Source organism: Taudactylus pleione, unplaced genomic scaffold (genome assembly GCF_031769625.1).
Source record: "Taudactylus pleione unplaced genomic scaffold, aTauple2 ptg000085l, whole genome shotgun sequence".
NCBI classification, from domain to species: Eukaryota; Metazoa; Chordata; class Amphibia; order Anura; family Myobatrachidae; genus Taudactylus; species Taudactylus pleione.
The window spans coordinates 5,782,741-5,810,128 of NW_028284487.1; positions in this window are offsets into that span (position 1 = coordinate 5,782,741).

Here is a 27,388-nt window from a genome sequence, read left to right on the forward strand (position 1 = left end):
CATGCACAATACGCACCATCGGCCGATCTGCGTACACTGTTGCAATTATGATCCATGATGAATCAGGCCCTCAGTCCAGCATATATTTCCAGTGCAGTTGAGGTCAATTTTAAACTGTGCAATGTATACATTCTTATATGTTTAATAGTTTATTAAGTTCAACAAGTGCAATATTACAGACAAACAATTCAATAGAAATATTATATATATTGTGGAATTCAGACCCAGAGGCAAAAGAAAGGGTTAAGTGTGATCCCTCACAAATCTCTTTCTACTCTATACATTTTTCGGGATCCTGAAATAATTCCCTCCATGGTTTGTTTTTTTATACCCTTGGGGGAATTGAACATAGCTTCACCTATAATTGCTTGCAGACCACAGCCCACGCCAGTAATAGTGACAGGAGCCATAGAAAATAGCTGTGGCTACTTATGATCTCATGGCAGGTACATGTGTAATGAGTTAATGGTCAGCTTCAGGTTAAAACAATGGGAACCTCATAAAAGTGACATGTTTGGGCATATAAATGTGCAAAAGCCTGTAAGTGAATTAATGACACAGCTATGGGGAACACATCTGTATACAGTTGTATGATGTAGTCATTTTACAGGTGAAAAACATATTCAGAGCAGCAAAGCAAATTTGGAAGTCAAAAACCATTCTATTACTTTTTACACAATATGAAGACCGTTCAGACTGTAACTGCAGGAATGTATACTTGAGGACCGCGTTTGGGAACCTCTGTCTTAAGGCATCATCTACTAAATATCCCTACCTTTGTGAGTAATATTTGGAATTGTAGTCACACCTTTCTGATGTTAAAATAACTTTAATTACATTGGAGTTTAAACGCTATGGGGCTGAATGTGTATTGGACGAAAGAGAACATGTGGATTTATCTCTCAATTTGCCACAGAGAGTCTGATTCAGAGATTAATGCTATTGCAGCCGCAGTAGTGGTAAAATACACATGCTAGCGTCAGCCTTCCTCTTGTGTACTTATGAGTAACCTGAGAGTGCAAGCCCCAATCTGCTCACTTTCAATGTCCGTGGACGGTGAAACTACACCGGTGGTTCCAAACACTCAACCATCGACACAGCATTGCTTTCACCATCAATCCTTGCACCTGCCTATGGCTGGCGCAGTGTCTCCTTCTCAACTCCGTGTAAGTATGGCTGCTGTGGCTGCAGCTCTGCGACTGAGGGTCTCATTCAGACCCGCTCGCAAGCGGCGATGCACTCGCAAGCGGGTCGATGTAGAGGCCCTGCGCACGCGCAGCGGCTGCACTGCATGTGCGCAAGCCCCGGAGCGAGAGAGAAATTCTCTCGCTCCGGGGCTTACTACAAAAGGGGAGGCTGTCGATTGTGATCGACAGCTCGCAACTTTTTGTAGGCGGGGCGGGGGGGGGGTATCTTGCCAAACGGTGGCCCCACTGACATCACTAATAGAGCCGAAAGCTCACTGGTGCTTGCGGCAGACGAGACCCTACCACAAGGGTCTCGTCGCAAGCCCCTATGATTGCAATGGTCTTGACCATCGCGACCATCAACCTGGCCACTCGCTAAAGCTGTGGGTGGTAACCCACAGCCTAGCGAGCGGCCAGGAGGCTGGCTCAGAAAATAGATGCAGCCGCCCTCATTCAGAGCGAGCGCTCGCATTTTGCGCGTGCCTCTGAATGAGGTCCTGAGAACGCAGCCAGTTGCATAGACACGCCCACGACACTCCCACAACACACGCCCACGACACTCCCACAACACACGCCCACGACACTCCCACAACACACGCCCACGACACTCCCACAACACACGCCCACGACACTCCCACAACACACGCCCACGACACTCCCACAACACACGCCCACGACACTCCCATAACACACACCCACGACACTCCCATAACACACACCCACGACACTCCCATAACACACGCCCACGACACTCCCATAACACACGCCCACGACACTCCCATATCACACGCCCATGACATTCCCATATCACACGCCCATGACACTCCCATAACACATGCCTATGACACTCCCATAACACACGCCCATGACACTCCCATAACACATGCCTATGACATTCCCATAACACACGCCCATGACACTCCTACAACACACGCCTTCCACTGACTTTCTGTACACACTTCAGCTCACCTACCAGTCACCACCCAGGATGCGCATGGTTTTGCCTCACATTTCCTAATGCCAGCGATCCCATACACAAAAGCACATTTCTGCGTACACATGCGCCGTGGGGGGTTTCAGAATATTTTACACATGTGCAGTATCAAATAATCAGCATTGCAATCAGTCTGTGTCCACCTCTGAATCAGGCCAAGACTGCGCACGTAATGAAAGCTGGACACATGAAATAGATTGTTTCTGGGTGCAAATTGGGCAGTGACCATGCGGATGCACGGAACAGATACATCTTAGGGCAGTGTCATGGGCATGCAGCCCAACTTCTGTTCCTGATTGTGGCATCTGGATGCAAATGGACGCAGGTTTAAATCTTTTGGACCCTGCAGTGGCGTAACTAGGGGGGGTCGGGCAGGGTGCGTGCCCTGGGCGCCGTGGGAGCGGCGGCGCGGGGTGGCCGCCGCCGACCACAGTCCGGCCCGCCCTAGTTAGCCACAAGTGTAGCGCCGACCGCTACACATTTACACAGGACCGGCGCTAGGCTTCCAGCGCCGGTCCTGTGCTGCACACCTGAGCCCGTTCCCTCCCCCTGAACGCTTGCCCAATAGCGCCAGGAGGTGGGCTCAGGCTGTGCATAACACACGCATCGCAGCGATGCGTGTATTAAGCAGCAGCCAATGAGAGTCAGATAGACTCTCATTGACTGCAGCAGCACCCACTGCAAGAGCCGGACTTCCGTCCGGCTCCTGCAGTGGTTAATGGGACTGACGTCATGACGTCTGTCCCATAATGCTGAGCGCACCAGCCCGGGAGGACTGGCGGGCGGCGGTGGGAGCGGCGTCGCGGACCAGAGCAGCAGCAGCGTGGATTCAGGTAAGTATGTTTTTATATATATATATATATATATATATATATATATATATATTTATATACACACACACACACACACACACATATATATTTTTTTTTAACCTATCTGCAGAACGGGGGAGGGGGGTGGCTACTACTGGGAGGACCTCTACTGGGGGTGGGGGCACCATTATTGGGAGGACCTCTACTGGGGGGGTGGCTACTACTGGGGGCACTTAATCGGGATGGGGAACCTCTACTGGGGACTACTACTTGGGGGGGAACTACCACTGGAGGCATTATAAAAGGGACCTACTAGTAGAGGCACTGCACTCGGGGGACCAGTACTGGGGGCAATAATAGGAAGGGCCACTACAGGGGGCACTGGATAGGGGGGATCACTACTGGGTGCCTGCATAAGGGGACCACTACTGGGAAAACTGCATGGGGGGGGACTACTGTTGGGGGCACTATATAAAGGGCACTGCATAGGGGGGGACTACTACTGGGGGCACCATATAAAGGGCACTGCATAGGGGGGGACTTCTACTGGGGGCACCATATAAAGGGCACTGCATAAGGGGATACTGCTACTTTGCACACTGCATTGCGGGGACTGCTACTGGGGGCACTGCATAAGGGGGAACACTACGTGGGGCACTGCATTTGGGGGGACCACTACTGGGGATACTGTATAAGGGGCACTAGTATGGGCCTGCATAAGAGGGACCACAACTCCATACAGGGGGTACTGTATAAGGGGTACTACTGGGGTTAAGGTGCATATGGATAGGAATGTTCAGTGTGAAAATAAAGGGGTGTGTCATGTTGACACGCCCCATTTTTAAGTGACTGCGCCCATTTTTTCGGCGCGTGCACCTCGGGGGGTGGGGGGGGGGTTTCCCTTTTCAAATTTGTCCTGGGCTCCAAATACCCTAGTTACGCCACTGGGACCCTGCATGGGGTGGGTGCAAGTTCCTATACTAATGATGATGGCTGCAAATGGAAAACGCAGTGGGTGGTGCCACTCATACACATGCAGACACATGGCTACTCGCATAGGCAGGCTGATACTCACATTAGCATATACTAGTAAGTAGGGTGTGTTTCAGAAACATCCGGGTTGCCATACTATCCCTTTAATCAGGGGCACATATGAATTACAAAGGTTCTGTGACTTGATGATTGTAAGTGTACATTTCACCTTATTTAATCAGCCACAGAACCCGTGTAATTTATGTGTGTCCCTGATTAAAGGGATATTATGTATGGCAATCCTTCCTATAAATCCTCTGGTCTTAGGCACATAGACAAGAATACCCAAACCTGCGCTTCACTGATTGGGCGTTATACTGCAAAGGGACAAATGCGGTCAAATTCCGAAAAGCGGGTTTGAAAGCATTTCTCATATGCACCAAGCCTCGTAATGCACTGCATCCAGGGCTTGGATGCGGTGGGTAACGCCATTTTCAGATGGCGTTACCCTATACCCTATGAGAGGGATCCCTCCCAGCACCCCCGCGGCATGCACGTCCTTCTGCATATGTGCAGAAGGACGCCAGGGGGACGTCACTCATTAGCAAAGGACAGCTTACCGAGAGAGCTGTCCTTTGCAGTGTTACTAACGCCGGCATGCATGTGGTGGGATGCATTCTGAATGCGATGCGTCATGCATCCTGCCAAATGTGTCTAGCAGCTAATAAGCTGGGAATGGAGCGCTGGCTTTCCTTGTCTATGTTAAATCTCTGGCCTTAGGGCCTGATTCAGGGATGGACGCTAATGCGAGGGCAACTGTGTTTTTGTATGGTACGCAAATGCAAAAACATGTTAATAGTTCCAAACATCACCCGAGCATGGGGACACCCACTGCTACCTTCTCATCTGCGTACGATGTCTGTTATCTGCGTAAGTATCAGTAACATCAAAGCACATCGAGCAGCCATCTTGCCAATGTGGCAGGTCTGACCAGCCGCAAACACTGCAGCTCTCCTGACACACAGAGAGCTCTCATGCTGCACAGGAGATCACAATGGCTAATTTATGCACGCCCATGTAACAGTGTTTAAATGGTCCGACACGCCTGCATTTTATTAACCACCCCCGTACCTCCCCAAAACGCTGACTACCTGTCACTCACTTTGTGTTTGGACTCTCTGTGCATTTGTAATCACAAGCCAATCGCAGCACATGCGCAGTGTGACTTACAGGCATGCACAATGACAAACAGTAACTCGATCTGCGTAAAAATCACATTAGCGTCCATCTCTGAATCAGGCCCCTAGTAAGGATAGTAATTTGCTTTCCTAGACTGCTGTATATCACGTCACAGCTCTCAGACTGGAATACAAGCATCATTATTCTGCTAACATGCAAATGCAGCAGGAGCTGTATGACACCCCCTGCTGCATTTGCAATCCCAGCACTGCGACCATCAGTCACGATGGTGGACAGCACTGGGCCACCGGCCAACCGGTCACCTGAATAAGCTGAGGCTCTCTCAGGCTGGCCAGCTTGCAAGGCCAGGAAACTATGGCCCTCATTCAGAGCCGGACGCTCTAAGCAGAGCGCTCGCTCTGAATGAGGGCCGTCCTCCATAAAAATGGAGCGTCCTCCTGGACGCTCGTATAGCTGTGGGTCACCACCCACAGCTCATACGAGCGTGCAGGATGATGGTCGCGATGGTCTTGACCATCGCAACCATCGCCAGTGCGACCAGAAGCCTGTGGTCGGGGTTTTCGACCACAAGCCCTGGAGTGATTTTGGCTCTATCAGAGCCAAAATCACTCCCACTGACATCACTAGTGATGTCAGTGGGGCCGGCCTCTGATGGTAGGCGTTCCCTTGGGAACGCCTCCGTCTGGGAGGCACGCCCACCAAAGGGGGCGTGCTGTCAATCAACATCGACAGCACGCCCCCTTTGATCAGACACAACGAGCGAAGGAAAGTCCTTCGCTCGTCGCGCCTGGCGCATGCGCACGACGGAGCTCCCTCCATCATGCGCATGTGCAGTGCACACCATTGACCCACTTGCGAGCGTACAGCCGCTTGCGAGTGGGTCTGAATGAGGCCCTATGTCTGTAGACGCAGTCCCTGGCCTTGCCACTCTGGGAAAACGGGGCCGTTTCCAGGAACGCCGGCCATCCCCGTACCGCCCCTTTAATACCTCTGCCTGTCAATCAAGGCCTGTTCTGCGCATACATGCTATGCTGAATAAGGCCCGTAGTTTGGCAAATTGTCATATTTAAAATGAAATTACCGTATATACTCGAGTATAAGCCGACCCGAATATAAGCCGAGGTACCTACTTTTACCACAAAAAACTGGGAAAACTTATTGACTCGAGTATAAGCCTAGTGTGGGAAATGGGAGCAGCTGGTAGTGCCCCCAGTAGTAATTCCCCCTGGTTGTGCCCCCAGTAGTAATCCCTCCTGGTAGTGCCCCCAGTGGTAATCCCCCCTTTCAGTGCCTCCAGTAGTAATCCCCCCCCTGGTAGTACCCCCAGTGGTAATCCCCCCTTTTAGTGCCCCCTGTAGTAATCCCCCACTGGTAGTGCCCCCTGTAGTAATCCCCCCCTGGTAGTGCCCCCTGTAGTAATCCCCCCTGGTAGTTCCCCCAGTGGTAATCCCCCCTTTTAGTGCCCCTGCTGTAGTAAACCCCCCTGTAGTAATCCCCCCCTGGTAGTGCCCCCTGTAGTAATCCCCCCCTGGTAGTTCCCCCAGTGGTAATCCCCCCTTTTAGTGCCCCCTGTAGTAATCGCCCCCTGATAATGCCCCCTGTAGTAATCGCCCCCTGGTAATGCCCCCTGTAGTACTCACCCCCTGTAGTCCCCCCCCCCCCAGTAGAGAGAGAGACGTGACAAGAATAAATAAAAAAATCACTTACCTGAAACTCCCGCTCCTGGTCCCGCCGCTGTCCACTCCTCCGCCCGCTTTGCATGGGAGAGATGTCGCCGGAAGATGGCTCCCGCAGTGGGAGCAGCAGCCGCTGACAGACTCAGCGGCTGCTGATTACACCAAACACGCAGCTGCCGGCTCCGGCGGCTGTGTGTTTGGCAGTGTGTAGCGCTGACCGAACTCCGTCCGGTCAGCGATACACTTGACTCGAGTATAAGCCGAGGGGGTACTTTTTCAGCACATTTTTTGTGCTGAAAAACTCGGCTTATACTCGAGTATATACGGTATGCCAAAAAATACTTGTAAAAAGCAAATCTATCTCTTGCCCATTTCTTGTGTCAAAAACAGCAGAAGCATTTTCCTCTAATTATTCACACGTGTCTCTTTGGTAACAACAACTAGTTTTCAGTGTTTTGGAAAACTGTGTAACAATGTAATGTCACAAGGATACAGTATGACAGTTCCAGTCAGAGGCAGATTTACACTTCATGGGGCCCTAGGCAAGTTACTAGTCTCGGGGCCCCCCCACCCGTCCCTACAAGAAAAAATAAAGAAAGAAAAATTCTACAGAAAATAAAAATATTTTGCAAGGAATAAAGCATTTGTTAAAGAATTTTAATCTGCTGATAGAACAGGTATTATAGCGATAAAAGTACCACCAAAATACCTGTCCTGTTGATATGGGGAAGCTTTACTGGTGAAAATTGCAATAATTTATGCCGTCAGTTTTCACCAGTGACAGTAGCATTATAAAAAGAAATATAATTTAAAAACAGAAGATTGTGCTTACCTGGCATGCTCAGGTCTCTCCTCACCACCTCTGATGGTCGCCCAGCAGGACTCCATCGCCTTCAGTAGAAAAGAAGGAGGAAGGTAAGGGGTGAAGGAGGGGCAATTGAAAGAAGAAAGGGGGTGCAGGAATGAGGAGCAGGGCAAGAGGAACAGTGGTTGGGGCAAAATGGAAAGGTGGGTCGTGGGGTACAGGAAAAGATGGGTGATGGAGGATAAATAAAATTAGGTGGGGGGCTTAATTAAAATGAGTAATGGAAGACACAGGTAAAGGAAGGAGGAGAAACAAAGACCAGATACACAGACACAAACAAAGATGATACAGAGACACGTAGGAGCTTGGGGAGACATGGAGACATACACATCATGACTGGGGGGGGGGACATGGAGACATACACACATGTGACTGAGGGGGGGACATGAAAAAATACACACTGGTGACTGAGGGGGGAGGGGGGGCTGGACATGGAGACATTGACACTGTGTCAGGGTTCAGCCTAGGATCGGCCATCTCTTACCTCCGCGCCGGCTTCCCGACTTCTCGTGTGTTCAGATGTCTGGTGCGGCGGCGGGTGATGCGCTGACTATTCTGCCTTAGGTGCTCACGGACTTCCATGGTCGGCCCTGTGTCTTGGGGATCGTGGTCTCTGTCATGGGCGCCGCCATGACAGTCCTTCTCACGTGACAGTATCTCCAACCAATGGTAGCATGGTTTCGATCAGCTGATGCTGTTCTCCTATCAGCTGCTACCCCTGGGTATATATCCGGTTCCAGGTCTCCAGGAAGTTGCCTGAACAACGTTTGTCATTCTTAATGCATGCTAGTTTGCTCCTCATTCAAGGTTCCCCTGAGATTACCTCCGTGTCTTCTCCAGTGCGTTCGACCAACTCTGCAGGAGTTCTACGTGTGCCATTTCCAGTGCAACAGTGCGTAATTTCCATCTCAGCCTGTGCGCCACTCAGTATTGTCATCTCTGCCAGTGAGCCAACTCTGTGCTACCTCAGTGCAACAGTGCATTATAACACCTCAGCCTGTGTGCAAATTCTGCGCTACCTCTAGCGCAACAGTGCGTCATAACAACTCAGCCTGTGTATTACTTAGTGTCTCCTTCCGGAGCAACAGTGCGTCATGCAACTCAGCCTGTGTATAACTTAGCGTCTCCCTCCAGAGCTACAGTGCGCCATACCACCTCTGCCTGTATTCTATACCAAGGAGTCCTCCCTCAGCACAAGTGTGCGTCTACACACCCTTACCGGTGGGTACCTCAAGTACCAATTGTCACGATCCAGTGCAAGAATTCCTCTGTGGAGGACGGCGAGCCGAGGGGTTCGGGTGACTAGGAGAGTGACTAGACTAGGTCTCCTAGTTGCGACCAAACCCAGGTTTGGCTAGACCTGCCCAGAGGCGCGGAGTCTAACTCACTTGGTGGTTTTCTCCAGTGACCCCTCCAATTGGGATTTGGTTTTCAGCTGCACCAAGTGAGCAGGTCGCGGCCCTCTGGACAGGTACCTGGGAATGGCAGAAGACCGGAAACTATAATGAATGCAATGGCACTGGAGGTGAATGGAATGAATGAACTCTGGAAATTGAACTAAATGCTATAACACAGGCATGGACTGGAAACAGTTAAGTATGCAGAAAAACACAGACATATACTGGGGATTGCAAAGGCAAGCACAGAGTGGACTCAGGGAATATATGGGAATGCTAGAAATGATTGGAGCTGATTACCAGAGACAAGACACTGAGCAAAGAACACAGACATATACTGGAGATTGCACAGACAAGAGCAGAGTGGACTCAGGGAATATATGGAAATGCTGGAAATGATTGGAGCTGATTACCAGAGACAAGACACTGAGCAAAGAACACAGACATATACTGGAAATTGCACAGACAAGAGCAGAGTGGACTCAGGGAATATATGGAAATGCTGGAAATGATTGGAGCTGATTACCAGAGACAAGACACAAAGAGAAGTCAGGCATACACTAGGAGAGTGCTAAATGCAAGGACAGATTTGCATTGACAAGACACAGGGCAGATTGACACAGATATGTGCTGGGAGGTCCAGCTGTGGGCTAATTAATACCAGCAGGTAATCTGACACCTCAGTGACACAAGGAAGCTGCAATACTAGCAGCACATATACAAAGACACATAGATATAGAAAACAAAACAGTCTGGATACTGGGAGAGAACTACTCTCAGACTAAGAATAGCTTGGAAGCTAATACTGGAAACTGGAGAACTGTGAACAGGCTGAAGTAACTCTCTGAAAGATTAGCACAGAGCAACGCTGGTATCATTGGAACAGAGAAGAAGTTGAACAGCAACTTCCTGGAGTTCTGGAGGTGGATTTATACCCAGGGGTAGCAGATTACTGGAGCACAGCATCAGCTGACTGAAATCATGCTACCATAGGTTAGGAGTACTGTCACATGAGAGGAACTGTCATGGCGGCGCCCATGATGGGAACTCCGATCCCCAGTACACACAGCCGACCATGGAAGCTCGCAAAAAGCACCTAAGGCAGAATACTCAGCCACACATCCATCACTGCACCAGACGTCTGACCGCAAGGAAGTCAGGGGAAGCCGGCAAGGAGGTGAGAGAGGCCGATCCTAGGCTGAACCCTGACACCAATTCTTTGTGCAACTGTGCCTCTTGGTAAGGAATATTCCTCGGGTCACCGTCTGTCTGACTGTCTAGTGTCAGGGACCTGCTCAATGAGGTGACCTTGACACTGGTGGGCAGGCCCGTATCAGTGGCCATTGATATGCAAACTACCTCTGAAATTCTATACAATAAATTTAAATGTATACAGTAATGATCGCATAGTGCATCTGCAACTCTGTTTTTTGTATATGACTGTCTAGTCCCACAGGGTTTGGATACCAGATCAAAGGACCGCAACCTGCCTGCTGAGTGCAGCTAAATACCCATATCCTGATTGGTACGGGTCACTGGTGAAGACCTCCCAGCAGGTTAGACTCCGCACCATTGATAAGGTCTCGTTAACGTCCAAACCCTGTGGATGAGGAGATCGTACAGTCAGGCCCCTCACCTCCGATTTCTTCCCTAACCTCGGACCTCCACTTTCAATACCTCAGTGGCAAGCGTGACACACCGATGTCTAGGGAGAGGGGGACATGGAGACATACACACTGCTGGTGGGGGGAGGGGGACATGGAGACATACACATTGCTGGTGGGGGGGATGGAGACATACACACTGCTGGTGGGGGAGAGGGGACACGGAGACATACACATTGCTGGTGGAGGGGGATGGAGACATACACACTGCTGGTGGAGGGGGATGGAGACATACACACTGCTGTTGGAGGGGGATGGAGACATACACACTGCTGGTGGGGGAGAGGGGACACGGAGACATACACATTGCTGGTGGAGGGGGATGGAGACATACACACTGCTGGTGGAGGGGGATGGAGACATACACATTGCTGGTGGAGGGGGATGGAGACATACACACTGCTGGTGGGGGAGAGGGGACACGGAGACATACACACTGCTGGTGGAGGGGGATGGAGACATACACACTGCTGGTGGAGGGGGATGGAGACATACACATTGCTGGTGGAGGGGGATGGAGACATACACACTGCTGTTGGAGGGGGATGGAGACATACATACTGCTGGTGGGGGAGGGGGGACATCTAGAAATACACACTGTGGGTAGGGGAGGGGGAACATGGAGACATACACACTGCTGGTGGGGGAAGGGGGACATGGAAACATACACACTGCTGGTGGGGGAGGGTGGCATGGAGACATACACACAGACTAGGGTAGAAAGACAGGTATTTAATGGAAGCACAGGGAGCAGGACAAGGGCAGAGATGCTGAGACAGGAAGCACAGAGGGGAGGAGGAGCACAGGTTACTTTCTGTAGTGTGTGGCCAGAGATGTGATTCTTCAATGGAGAGGCCATCATCTTCCACTGTAACTCCATGCTGGATGCGGTGCTAAAGGTGATGAGCACAGTGCATCACTGCACCCACCCCAAACTCCCCATCATCGCTGGTGGCTCTGCCCACACCACACCCCCTGCCTGAAGGCAGTAGTGACTAGTGAGCAGCAGGGGATTCCCTTACACAGAGCAGCGTGAGCTGGAGCCAGCACCTGGCAGCTGTCGAATCAATGCACTGACAGTCTGCCGGTGCCCTCCATTATACAAATGATTGGACCCGCTAGGGCCCATATAGTTCCCTAGGGAACTGTACGGGCCCTAGCTAACTGCTTGTGTTACCTAGCGGTAAATCCGCTACTGGTTCCAGTGATTCACTGAAGCACACGTTTCGCCCAGCTGCACAGTTTGGGGTAAAACAGAACCTATCGCTCACAAAATTATTTTGTTCTAGGGAATTAAGGCTTGCCATTAACGATGGGCGCTGACAATGAAATGCTTTAAGCATTTTACATTGCCCTGATGTATTAGACAATAAAGCACAGCTTAGGCTGTGTCCAAATGCCCCCCTTGAGCACTGCTCAGATCTTCTGCATTTGGGATGAGAGTGGTTAAACATCAATTTAAATTAAAAAAAATAACTGGAGAAAGATATTGTATAACAGGACAATTAGAGCACTAGCAAGTGCATGTAAGGCAGGGGTTAAATTTTGTGTGTCACTGTTCTGAGAGGCATGCATGGGGTGACTCTAAGTGAGTTTGTTCTCAATTTAGAAACATATAAATATTAAAGATGATTGGTTTGGTTTTGGCTTGAATCTTTCCGCTAAGTTCAGATCTCAGAACGAGGCAAAACGCCATCTTTCACTGACATCTCAGCACAGATGTCACTGAAAGGCAATACATACGATTTACATAAGACCGACAGTGGCATCCCGATGTTCACAATCTAGACAGGGGCCGGTAAGTAGCCTAACCCTTCCCCGGTGGTACCTAACCCTAACCTCCCCCTGGTGGTGCTTAACCCTAACCGCCTTCCCCGGTGATGCCTAACCCTAACCTCCCCCCCAGTGGTGCCTAACCCTAACCTCCCCCCCCCTGCTGGTGCCTAACCCTAACCTCCCCCAGTGGTGGTGCCTAACCCTAACCTTCCCCTCCCCCTGCAGCCTAGCCCTACCCGGTCAGTGCCTAAACCTAACCCACCCATCCCTGGCCTAACCCAAACTAATGCGCATACTTACCATCGGGATGCCGCCGTTGGTATCTTGATCTCTTCGGGATGGCGGCATCAGTATTCTTACTGGCGTCAGGATTCCGGCATCGGTATACTGACATCCGGCATCCCATCCGCCGGTATCTTGACCGCATCCCCACTGAAAGATTACATTTTGCATCATCCTAAGGTCTGAACTTGGCGGGAAGAGCTGAGCCAAAACTCTACCACTCATCTGTAATGACTATATGATCCAATGTGGGGCTATTATTATGTAGAGTAGGACCACCTAAGCAGAGTTGCCTTCATGTGGAGGGTGAGGTATCATATATTTGCATATGTATGTAATGGACTCATCTGTTTTTTATTATTATGTAGGATGCATTGGCGTATCTGTGTGCAGGGTGTGTGGTGCATCCATATATTTATACTCACCTCTCCTGAGCACCGCGTCTGCACTGCAGCAGCAGCAGCAGCAGAAATCACCCAGAAAATGGTGGAGTGGCCATTTTACCAGTGATTTAAGCATGTACAATAGAGAAGTCCACGGGAACATGTACAGTAGACTCGGCACAATGCTAGAGTCTACTGTGACGCAGAGAGAAGGGGGCCCGCACGAAGCCTGCAGTGTGCTGGGGAAATTCTGTGTTGTCTAGATTAACCCCTCCCTCTTACACACACACCTGCGATGGGCCAATACATTGATTATGATCAACTTATATTTTGTGCATCACTGTTCTGAGAGACATGTGATGGATCAGCAGCTGGAAGGAATTTTGATCCTTGTAGTGCCATATTGGAGGATCCTGATCTTTCTCCAGGAAAGTTGGCTCTCAATTTAGAAACACAATGTATGACCCAAATTGGGGCTATTATTATGTAGTGTAGAACTACCTAAGCAGAAGCGTCTTAACACCGTGGGTGACTTATCATATATCTGCAAATGTGTGTCGACTAAGGGGTCTATTTACTAACATGGCATTTTTCGTGAAGAAAAAAAACCCTCCTCCTTCGACTGCTACCGCTGCAAAGCAGGAGGCAGCTACCGCGATAGTTACTATTGCAACTCCTCCCGAAGGTGGTGATCGTTAAATCACCTCTTCGGCGGTGAGAGCTCAGGAACACCGTGCATCCCTGTGATTCCAATCAACACAGCAGCAGCTCCGAGGTGTTTCTTTTCTTTTAAACAGCTTGATTGACACGACACAACAGATACTTCCTGGATGTTGATGCTTTTTTTCAGGCAGAGGACGAGCTAACAGCAGCCCTGGGACGTGTAGTGCCAGGGGAGCAGACTGGATGCAGTAAGCAATTATAAATGCTTGATAACTACTGAAGCACTTAACGCTGCCATAGGAGCCTGTGGCAGCACAATAGGGCACTGGAGATTTAACACTGGAGGTAGCTTAGTCCAGAAAATTCATTAGTACATATTGAGAAGCGGTATGTACTTGGATTTTCTGTGCCTCTGAGCTCTTGGAGCCCTTAACATCAGTAAGTAAATAGACCACTTAATCCTTTGTATTTTATTACTATGTATGATGCAGGGGCAGATCTAGACTCTTGCTTTAGGGGGGGCGGTGTGTGTACGTGCAGTGGTGGCAAGGATTGACACCACGTCGGCAATCCGTCCATCATCTTGGATCCCAATGGGGGCCCTGGGAGTGAGGTACGTGTCGCCTGGGTCCTCAGACTTCTCATTAATCCGGTTTTAGTCACCTGTAGGAGGGGGACCATGTGTGTCATATCAGGGACGGTTTTAGACCAATTAGAGCCAGGGTGAAAATTAATTTTGGTGCCCCACTTAAAAGGACAAAAAAAAAATCGATACTGTTTTTGTGTGTACTGAATAAAAATTCACCTTACCTATATGGTGGTTTCTCGGCAATGGGGAACCTCTGAAGAAATTGATCCTCTGTGGGCAGACAGTGTCCTCAATCAGTAGCCACTATCCACATTGAAGATCACATGGCCCGGAAGATGCCTGTTTGTGTAGGAATAAAACCAATGTCGTCATCATCATACAACAGAAGTTCAACCAGAAATATGCCACCTGTGTCCCCTCCAGCCTCTTGCCCCGTGTCCCCTCCAGCCACCTGTCATTCCAGCTTCCAGCCCTCTGTGTCCACTCCAGTCCCATCATTTCAGCCTCCAGTCCTCTGTGTACCCTCCAGCCCCCCATCATCCAGCCTCCAACCCCTTGTCATTCCAGCCTCCAGTCCCCTGTGTCCCCTCCAGCCCCTCATCATTCCAGCCTTCAGCCCTTTGTAGCCCCTCCAATCCCATCATTTTAGCCTCCAGTCCTCTGTGTACCCTCCAGCCTCCAACCCCTTGTCATTCCAGCCTACAGTCCCGTGTCCCCTCCAGTCCCTGATCATTCTCCAGCCTTCAGCCCTCTTTGTCCCCTCCAGCCAGCTGTCATTCCAGCCTCCTGGCCCCTCCTCATTCCAGCCTTCAGCCCTCTGTGTCCCTTCCAGCCACATGTCATTCCAGCCTTTTGTCCCCTCCAGCCCCACATCATTCCAGACTGCAGCCCCATCATTCCAGCTTCCACCTCTCTGTGTCCCATCATTCCAGCCTCAAGTCGTCTGTGTACCCTCCAGCCCCCCATCATTCCAGCCATCAGCCCCTCATAATTCCAGCCTTCAGCCCTGTCACCTCCAGCCACCTGTCATTCCAGCATCCTGTACCCTCCAGCCCCTCATCATTCCAGCCTTCAGCCCTGTGTCCCCTCCAGCCACCTGTCATTCCAGCCTCCTGTCCCCTCCAGCCCCTCAGCCTTCAGCCCTCTGTGTCCCCTCCAGCCACCTGTCATTCCAGCCTCCTGTCCCCTCCAGCCCCTCATAATTCCAGCCTTCAGCCCTCTGTGTCCCCTCCAGCCACCTGTCATTCCAGACTCCTGTCCCCTCCAGCCCCTCATAATTCCAGCCTTCAGCCCTCTGTGTCCCCTCCAGCCCCTCATCATTCCATCCTTCAGCCCTCTGTGTCCCCTCCAGCCACCTGTCATTCCTGCCTCCTGTCCCCTCCAGCCCCTCGCCATTCCAGCCTTCAGCCCTCTGGGTCCCCTCCAGCCCCCTGTCATTTCAGGCTTCAGCCCTCTGTGTCCCCTCCAGCCCCCTGTCATTTCAGCCTTCTGCCACCTGTGTCTCCTCCAGCCACCTGTCATTGCAGCCTCCAGCCCCCTGAGTAACCTCAACAACCAACTCGCTCCCCAGCCCCCTCCACCTTGACACATAGCTTGTGTCCCTGTAGAGAGTCGGTTGGGTCAAGGGGGTGTGGCCTAATTGTGGGAGGCGTGGCCACACCCCATTATGGAGAAAAAATTTTTTTTTGCAGTTGTGTGTGACGGGGGGCGATCCCCAAGGATCCGCCACTGGTATGATGCATGCCTCTCTTGCTGACCCATTGCAGTGTGCTGGGGGAATTAGTGTTTCATTTTTTTCATGTCTAAATTGTGCACCTTACCTCTGCACAATCCCATAAAATGGGAACACGTTCCTGCGCCCATGCATAACTGTGCCTCTTATACCTGCTTGCCAAGGCCAGATAAACAATGGGGCGGATATAGCTACAGCTGCAGGCCTCCACATAAAATAGAATTCGCTAGAAAGATGTTGGGCTAATGTTTAAATTAAATAAAAAAAATATGTAAAACCTTGACATGACTGAAATTAGAACCAAGACGCCAATAATTAATTCAAAATATAATTTATAAAAAACACATAATATCAATAACAGTATAAAACATGTAATCATGCGTATGATAAATATATAAATATATGAAGACCACTCCAGAAATCCTTAAATAGCTGTATAAATAAACACAGCACTAGGGGGGTCATTCAGACCCACTCGGAAGCGGCAGTACGCTCGCAAGTGGGTCGATGGTCCCCACTGCGCATGCGCACGACGGCGGGAGCTCCGTCGTGCGCATGCGCGAGACCCGGACTGCGACAGCCAAGCTGTCGCTCCGGGTCTCGCACCAAAGGGGGCGTGCTGTCGATGGTGACTGACAGCACGCCCCCTTTGGTGGGCGTGCCGGTGGCGTGGCGGCCAGACGGAGGCGTTCCCATGGGAACGCCTACCGTCTGAAGCCGGCCCCACTGACATCACTAGTGATGTCAGTGGGAGTGATTTTGGCTCTGATAGAGCCAAAATCACTCCAGGGCTTGTGGCTGGGAAACCCGACCGCAGGGTTTCCCTCGCAAGTCCGATGGTCGCGATGGTCAAGACCCACGCGACCATCTTTTTGGACGCTCGTATATGCTGTGGGTGGTCACCCACAGCTATACGAGCGTCCAGGAGGACGCTCCATTTTAATGGAGGAGGGCCCTGATTCAGAGCGAGCGCTCTGGTCAGAGCGAGCGGCTCTGAATCAGGGCCTAAGTCCGCAGTATAAAGGATTTCCTCACAAGGTATCAGATTAAGGTATTGTAACAAAGTCATGTAACTCTCACCGCACTTGTGTATGAGGTCCTTTTTTAGAATCTCATAAATCAGACCTCTCAGGATGTGATAATGGGAGACTCGCTATCACTAGCGGTATTGAACATGCATAAGGTGGGGAGTCCCGGCTTGAACAAGCAACCCAACGATCCTGGCTTATGTAGCTTTTGAAGGCGAAAATTTAGTCAGCCCGTGACCGCCTCAGCCGCCTCTGCGATCCAGGTATTTGGGATTTTGTCTCCACTTGTAAGTGGCGGTCACGGGCTGACTGAATTTTCGCCTTCAAAAGCCACATAATACCTTTTTTTTTCTACTTGAGCCTGGCTCCAGGCCGCTCGCTAAGCTGTGGGTGACCACCCACAGCTTTTGCGAGCGGCCATGTGATGGTGGGCTTGCGGCGAGACCCTTGTGGTAGGGTTTCGTTCCCGCAAGTCCCAGTGAGCTTCCTGCTCTAATAGAGCAGGAAGCTCACTACTAACATCACTTGTGATGTCAGTAGGGCCGCCCCCAAACGGCAGGCGTTCCTCCGTTTGGCCAGCCACCCCGCCTACAAAACGGGGCAAGCTGTCAATCAACATCGACAGCCGCCCTGTCTTGTAGTGAGTCCCGCAGTGAGTGATTGCGAGCGGGTCTGAATCAGGCCCTTAGTGCTGTGTTTATTTAGACAGCTATTTAAGGATTTCTGGAGTGGTCTTCATATATTTATATATTTATCATATGCATGATTACATGTTTTATACTGTTATTGATATTATGTGTTTTTTATAAATTATATTTTGAATTGATTATCAGCGTTTTGGTTCTAACTTCTGTCATGTCAAGGTTTTATATATTTTTTGGATTTCATTTAAACATTGGCCCAACATCATTCTAGCGAATTCTATTGTATTTACAACTATCCTAGGATAGTTTGTTTTTTAGTAGGTTCACACAAACCTACAGTTGTATGCTGCTATCTGTTATATTTATTTAGTCCACAGAATTTCAATTAGCGCCCAGCTTTAATTGTGTTGTGGTTGGCTCCACATAAAATAGGCCCATCATCATGGCAACATGATGATGACCATCTGTCTAGCTGGCCACACAGATGGCCACAAATAAGTATTGTTTTTCTAGTTTTCTCACAAAGTTATGCAATTTTTCAAATGTATGTATTTAAGGAGACATTGGGGCTGATAGTGTAGGGGGGATCCATTCCCACCTACGCTGGCCACACCCATACAGTACTTGTCACAGCTCCTCCTCTTCTCAGTATAGGCTTGGTGCCATAGTCTAATGCCTATGTGCAGATCTCAGGGTAAATGGCGACTGTGTCTTATTCCCGGGACATCTCTTGTGTGCATATGCAAATCACCGGGAAAATTGCCCGCTGCGCCATTTTCCCTGTGATTTTTACTGCTACCATTATAGATACGCCATAGTTGGTAGGTAAGACAGACTTTTTTAGGGATCCTCTTTCTGTATGGTACTTTGGGCCTGATTCAGAGTTGCTCGCTGTTTGTGAGCGCTCTCTCTGAAACATGGCAGTTTTTGGGGGGGTTTCGGCCCCCAGGCCGCTCGCAAAGCTGTGGGTGACCACCCAGAGCTAGTGCGAGCGGCCAGGTGATGGTCGCAATTATCGCGACCATCGGGCTTGCGTCAAGTACCTGTGGTAGGGTCTCGGCTCCTGCAAGGCCGACTGGACTTCCTGCTCTAATAGAGCAGGAAGTCCACTACTGACATCACTAGGGATGTCAGTAGGGCCGCCCACAAACGGCAGGCATCCCTAAGGGAACACCTGCGTTTGTGCAGCCACCCCCCCTTACCTACCTACAAAATGGGGCGAGCTGTCAATCATCATCAACAGCCGCCCCGTCTTGTAGTGAGCCCCGGAGCGACGGAGCTGCCGTTGCTGCTGGGGCTCGTGCACGTGCAGTGGGGGAACATCAACCGGCTTGCGAGCACTGTACGCTCGCGAGCAGGTCTGAATCAGGCCCTTTATCCTCGTGACAGAGTACTTTCCGTTTTCAATGCATTCTGTAAGGTGGGATGCAGCAATGTGAGAAATGGGGTCAAGCCCCCGAAAATACCGTATTCAGGGGTTTGACCTTTTTGCATTTCTCATATGCACCATGCCTCGGAATGCGATGCAGCTGGTAATGTCATCTTCTGATGGCATTACCCTATAGAAGCCTAGGGGCTACTATTTGGAGAGTGCTGTGAGAGGGATCCATGCAGCGCGTGTATCATTGTGCACATGTACAGAATGACACCAGAGGTACTTCTGGGTCTGGAGGGGCCCCGTGTTGGCAGAACAGAAAATTGGGGCTATCCATCTCATATGTATGGGCCCCATAACCCTAATCACTAACCCTTCCTCTAATGTCTAACCCTAAACCTCCCCACAGCCTAAATCTAACCTCCTCCTAGTGCCTAACCATAACTCTAACATCTGCAACCTAACGCTAACCTCCTCCTAGTGCCTAACCCTAATGTCCGCAGACTAGCCATAACCTCCTCCTAGTGTTTAATCCTAATGTCCAGCCTAACCCTAACCTCCTCCTAGTGCCTAACCCTAATGTCCGCAGACTATCCCTAACCTCCTCCTAGTGTCTAATACTCAGCCTAACCCTAGCCTTCTCCTAGTGTCTAATCCTAATGTCCGCAGCCTAACCCTAACCTCCTCCTAGTGCCTAATCCTAATGTCCACAGACTAGCCCTAACCTCATCCTAGTGCCTAACCCTGGGCTGTAGTTAATAGACCGTTGGACGCAATACCGCCGGTCTAAATCCTGACACTACCTGCCCAACACGTGACTTAAGATAGGTGTTGAAATACCAACACCTATCTTAATCCCGGCGCTGGAAGACCTACCCCCGCCATCCCAATCGCTGTGTGTTGGGTAAGTATAACACGTAGCCCGGGGATGAGGGGTAAGGTTTAGGGACCCCTCAGGGGGACTTAGGGTTAGGCACCCCCCCCGGGGAAGGTTAGGGTTAGGCTAGGGGAAAGGGGGTTAGGGTCAGGCACAACCAAGGGGAGGTTCACATGTTGACATTCTGACAATGGTGACATGTCTCCAGTCGACATTATTACAATATTGACATCATAACTGATGATATTGTGGTGTCGACATTATGAATGTCAACATTGTAAATGTCAACCTATTAACTACATCCCATCCTGATATCTTTCTTTCGATTACATTTTTGGTGGAACCAAGAAAGCCCCATCTCAATACAGTGGCAGTACAACCCCCACACACTCACATTATAAAATAGCACAGCTCACAACCCTTTTGTACTGCAACAAATTCAGCAGGAATTGCATTATTGATCCATCCCCCTTGTGGATAAGACAGCTGCGGAATAACAGGAGGAGTGTCAAGTTAATTGAAGCTCAGCACAAACCTATATGAGGCCGTGGTGTCCTGCAGCAGATGGAACTCTACAATCTTTTGGCAAGGTCACATCCTACAGGAATGACGAAAACACACACAGCCCCTCTTGTACAATGAGAATCATTAAAGACAGGTCTCATAGGCTTCCGCAATAATTGACTCTCAGCCAAGCCCTTATGTTGCTGTGTGACATAAAACTACACCTTAACATTCTTAAGCCCTAAGGATATGACCAACTTCACATTCTGCTTCTTTCTTAATTGCTCCTCATACTCCCTCAAAGTAAAGCTTGTAAACTTCGTAAACATCTCATGAACCAAGTGCATATACTTGATGACAATTTGTCATCAGAATAAGAATCAAAGTAACATGCAGTGAACACCAACATGCCTCCTATCCAATTATTACAATTCAAATCCTTCTTCAACTCATCAGTAAGGGATAAAGATCTGCAATGTTTCCCCTTACAAATGTTCGGCCCTCCGGCTGCAGAAGAAGGAAAGAAAAATACCTTTCTACAGCAGCGCACACTCACATCAGAAGGCTGTGGGCCTATTCTGATGGTGTGCCTGGAGCTGTAGCTCCATCAGCCCCATTATTAATCCGGCCATACTGGTTGCATAAACTATGATAAATAAAAAAATCCAATAGAAAGAATGGCAAGACCTATTGGAATTGGCAGCACTTTATTTAAGAGTAGTCAACATTTCAGTGCTGTGATGCAGACCTGTGTCTAGATTCCCTATGTACAAGCCTGGAGTTTAATTACAGCCTGTGTGTCCCTTTTTAATAGAGTACTGTATCTACTTGACAAAGAATGGACCAACTTGCAATAACACACACTGCAATTAAAGATGCCCTAAACCAAGCCAGTTGTTACAGGATTATGATTCTTCATGAGCTGTGCACTTAACAGTATAGATACTTTATATTCTAGTGACTTCTTAGGTGAGCTTACGGTCAGGGCCGGTGCAAAGTTTCTCGGCACTCTAGGCAAACTTCTGCCTACACCCCCCCCCCCCCCACAGAAATATGTGGATGTGGCATCTTAAAAGTTCCAAAGCCACCGCTGTCAAATAAACACCCCCTCAAATAAAAAAAAAGGTAAAAAACATTATACGCAACATTTGCGGGTATATCCAGGCAAGCTCTAGTGTAGTCAGGGGGCACAGACTAGATAGATAGATAGATAGATAGATAGATAGATAGATAGATAGATAGATAGATAGATAGATAGATAGATAGATAGATAGGTGGATAGATAGATAAACAGGGCACTGTGCATATGTTCTAATGGTTACCACCAAAGAACACAGTTTAGAATTGTATGGCGATCCATGCAACTCCAATAGGCATTCCTGGGAGGTGACTGTCATCGGTGGGCGCGTTGATGTATACATATACAGGTGGACATTCTGAGCAACCATAGGGTCACTACAAAAGTCCAACAGTGCGGCCTATATCAGTTTGAAAGTGAGACTTGTGCGGCACAACGGCGAATTAGAGCCGCAGCAGGTAGGCGGCGATATAGATAGAACACACGTTAATATATATATATATATATATATATATATAAATAAAAGGCAGCAGGTGTGGCATTCCAGACAATGATACCAAAGTAGGGCAGCGTTATTGAAGTCAACGTTTCAATGTGGAAAATGTGATTAAAGCATTGAATAGTAGTCTTCAATAACGTTCCCCTACTCTGGTATCATTGTCTGGAGTGCCACACCTGTTGCCTTTTGTATTCTACATTCGTGGAGGCACCCACGAGTTTGGAGGTGACAAGGAGTGCCGGACCCCTATATGTATGTATGTATGTGTGTATATATATATATATATATATATATATATATATACAGTCAGGTCCATAAATATTGGGACATTGACAGAATTTTCATATTTTTTCGTCTATTCACCACCACAATGGCTTTGAAATGAAACAAACAAGATGTGATTTAACTGCAGACTTTCAGATTTAATTTGAGGGTAATTACATCCAAATCAGGTGAACGGTGTAGGAATTACAACGGTTTCTATATGTGCCTCCCACTTTTTAAGGGGCCCAAAGTAATGGGACAAACTAAACAATCCTAAATCTAACTTTCACTTTTTAATACTTTGTTGCAAATCCTTTGCAGGCAATTACAGCCTGAAGTCTGGAACGCATAGACATCACCAGACGCTGGGTTTCATCCCTGGTGATGCTCTGCCAGGCCTCTACTGCAAATGTCTTCAGTTCCTGCTTGTTCTTGGGACATTTTCCCTTCAGTTTTGTCTTCATCAAGTGAAATGCATGCTCAATCGGATTCAGGTCAGGGGATTGACTTGGCCATTGCATAACATTCCACTTTTTAGCCTTAAAAAACTCTTTGGTTGCTTTTGCAGTATGCTTTGGGTCATTGTTCATCTGCACTGTGAAGCGCTGTCCAATGAGTTCTGAAGCATTTGACTGAATATGAGCATATAATATTGCCCGAAACACTTCAGAATTCATTCTGCTGCTTTTGTCAGCAGTCACATCATCAATAAATATAAGGGAACCAGTTCCATTGGCAGCCATACATGCCCACGCCATGACACTACCACCACCATGCTTCACTGATGAGGTGGTATGTTTTGGATCATGAGCAGTTCCTTTCCTTCTCTTCTCTTCCAATCACTCTGGTACAGGTTGATCTTTGTCTCATCTGTCCATAGGATGTTGTTCCAGAACTGTAATGGCTTTTTTAGATGTTGTTTGGCAAACTGTAATCTGGTCTTCCTGTTTTTGTGGCTCACCAATAGTTTGCATCTTGTGGTGAACCCTCTATATTCACACTTGTGAAGTCTTCTCTTGATTGTTGACTTTGGCCCTCATTCAGAGCCGTACGCTCTGAGCAGAGCGCACGCTCTGAATGAGGGCCGGGCTCCATTTTCATGGAGCGTCCTCCTGGACGCTCGTATAGCTGTGGGTCACCACCCACAGGCTATACGAGCGTGCTTTGTGATGGCCGCGATGGTCGAGACCATCGCGACCATCGAATTTGCGAGCCGGAGCCTGCGGTTGAGGTTTTCAACCGCAAGCTCCGGAGTGATTTTGGCTCTATCAGAGCCAAAATCACTCCCACTGACATCACTAGTGATGTCAGTGGGCCGGCTTCTGACGGGAGGCGTTCCCGTGGGAACGCCCCCGTCAGGGAGGCACGCCCCCGGCACGCCCACCAAAGGGGGCGTGCTGTCAATCAACATTGACAGCACGCCCCCTTTGATCGGACACAACGAGCGAAGGACTTTCCTTCGCTCGTCGCGTCTGGCGCATGCGCACGACGGTGCTCCCTCCGTCGTGCGCATGCTCAGTGCATAACATCGACCCACTTGCGAGCGGACAGCCGCTCGCGAGTGGGGCTGAATCAGGCCCTTTGACACATATACATCTACCTCCTGGAGAGTGTTCTTGATTTGGCCAACTGTTGTGAAGGGGTTTTTCTATAACAGGGAAATAATTATTTTGTCATCCACCACAGTTGTTTTCCGTGGTCTTCCGGGTCTTTTGGTGTTGCTGAGCTCTTCGGTGCATTCTTTCTTTTTAAGAATGATCCAAACAGTTGATTTGGCCACACCTAATGTTTTTGCTATCTCTCTGATGGGTTTGTTTTGATATTTCAGCCTAATGATGGCATGCTTCACTGATAGTGACAGCTCTTTGGATCTCATATTGAGAGTTGACAGCAACTGATTCCAATTGCAAATGTCACACCTAGAATCAACTCCAGACCTTTTACTTGCTTAATTGATAATGAAATAACGAGGGAATAGCCCACACCTGTCCATGAAATAGCTTTTGAGTTGATAGTCCCATTACTTTTGGCCCCTTAAAAAGTGGGAGGCACATATTGAAACCGTTGTAATTCCTACACCGTTCACCCGATTTGGATGTAATTACCCTCAAATTAAATTTGAAAGTCTGCAGTTAAAGCACATCTTGTTTGTTTCATTTCAAAACCATTGTGGTGGTGAATAGAGGCCAAAATCTGAAAATTCTGTCAATGTCCCAATATTTATGGACCTGACTGTATATATATACGATAGTCTAGGCACCTGGCGCTTCCTGTTTTTTTAAAGCGTCAAAGAGTGTTCCAATGTGTCCATTTAAAGAAAGTTCATAAAGAACAGCACACTTCTCTATATATGAGATGGCTGCTTTTTTCTCAGGGTGCTGGTTTGAGCAAAACAGCAAGGTAAATCTGAAAAGATGGAAGACAGGAAAAGGCGCCTAATAGTGTAATATATTTAGTGACAAGATGGAGAACATACAACAGGTAACTCTTATATGCTTACCAGAGATTCTCTTGATAGTAATCGGTGGATATATTCCAGATGGGTGTTCCAATATTACCAAAGTGAACTAGTGCAAAAAAATATATATATAAAAAACCAGTGATGTACCTATGGTATTTCTAACCAATTAGTGTATTGCCCTTTTCCTAGAGGGTATTGGTAGGATAAAACATCATACTAGGATTATAGGATTATAAAAAGTAAGTTGGGGGACAATGGGGTAAAATCAATGGGAATCTACATAAAAAAAGGAATAAATACCAGCAAGTATATAAAAGATGGATATACAGAGGTGTAAATAGCTAAAAAAAAGTTTCTTTAAAAAAAATTCATAAGACTTAGCTGAGTAAAAAAGTCCAATAAAGTGCTAGTGCAGACACTTAATAAAGAAGTCCGTTCTTAATCCATATATTGGTGGGTGGAGGAGGTCCTCTCCTATAGTGCTGGTGGGGGGAGCCGGGCGCCCGGCAAATGGAGCTTCCCTGCGGCGAGGGGGGGGGACCAATCAGGGCTCAGCACAAGCTCCTCTGACCACGGAGTCTCTCACTAGAGCAGCAGCAGGAACTGGAGGGATGGACATCGGAAGCCCACCATCATATGATGGCTGTGCTTCCACCATTGAATCTTTCGATGCGATGATAACTAACCATTGCATCAAAATCATTCAATGGTAAAAACTATTCATATGAATAGTAAAGGGGCGGGGTTAGGGGAGGGGCTTAGACACAAAGCTAATTAAAAAAAAAAAACCCAGGCAAGGCTGACTGGGGACGAGGAGGAGAATGAGAAACACTGTCACTGCCATGCTGCTGCTGTGGGCACTTAAAGCAACAAGAAAGTGAAGTGTAAACACATTATTAAATATACTTATAGTTATAACACACAGAAAAGGAACCTCTTACAGCACCAGCAGAGAAATCACTCCCCATCTCTGCTGTGAAAACATTGTTAACTGTCACTCTGTGTGAGCCAGGAAGGTTATCAGAGGCAGAGACACAGCACACAGCAGCCAGGGGAGCAGTGTCAGACTGGGGCATAAAGGGCCCACTGTGGGAATGCAGTGGTATGGCCCATGCTAAAGGGGTGTAACCAGTCACCAGAGGAGGTATGGTCAGCCACTACTGGGACTTGGCTAACCATTAGAGAGTGCATGGTGTGGGCCCCTTTATAAAAATATACTATATATTGAATTCTGTTTGTGACAATGTACCAGATTGATAACAACAATGCATTGCAGTGAATACACCATAATCTTGGGAATTCAATATAATGTAACATATGAACTAGCTGAAACCTGACCCCTAGAGGAGGGGGTTGGGCCCTCAGGCAGTGGGGCCCACTGGGGATTTCACCTGTACCCCTGTGCGCCAGTCCAACCCTGCATGGGAGGCATAGCTTTTAGTATTTAAAGAAAATAAGCCACCATCGAAACACCATTGAATGATTACCATTTGATGGCAGCAAACATCGGAATGTTGCCATCGAATGGTAAAAACACTGACATCGGAAGAAAAACGTTGATGGTCGGCAAACATCGACCATCGATGTCCATCCCTAACTGGAAGTCAGGAGAGGACGCTGCTGCTGCTGCTCTGTATATACAGCACCGGGCAGGCTGGACACGGGGTCGGCAGGCTGTCAGCTACTTGACAGCTGCTTCCGGAGTCCACCTTCAGGGCGCCCTCTGGCAACTAAGGTGCCTGGAGAGTTGGCTCTCAATTTAGAAACACATGAATGTATGACCAAAGGTGGGGCTATTATTATGTAGTGTGGGAGCACCTGAGCAGAGGCGCCTTGGAGCGCTGTGTGGCTAATCAAGCATTTGCAAATGTGTGTAACTGGTGACCTGATTCACTACCGTACACAACTGCGATTACGCACACAAACGCCCAATTGTTGCATACTGCGCATGTGTATGCATCTCAGTGTACGTGCATGAACTAGCCATTGCGATTGGGACTGTGATCGCAATGACTACGCAGACCCATCGCAAAGTGATTGACAGGAAGTGCCATTTGTGGGTAGTGACGGGGGGTTGGTCGGCCGAACGTAGGACGTAGGAGTGCCAATGCATTCCAGCGCCGTTGCAGGGGTGTGCATTAATTATCCACTGCAATGGCCTATGCAGCCTGAGGCCTGATAGCGTGCGTGGAAGTTAGCAATTTCTGAGTCAAGCCAGGGCTTGTGCAAGTGAGCGTGAGGCTGCGATGGTTTCACAGTCTTGCTAAACCTTATGGATGTGTGTAAGGTAAAGTGGACATTCTTGTGTTATGCTGCGAGGGGATTGCGATCACAATGGGTTAGCATACTGCGTGTGTAATCGCTATTGCATTCGCAGTTGCGTATGGTAGTGAATCAGCCCTAGAGTCCTGTTGCTATTAAGTAGGGTGCATGTTTCTTTTTATGGCCCATTGCCGGGTGCTGGCG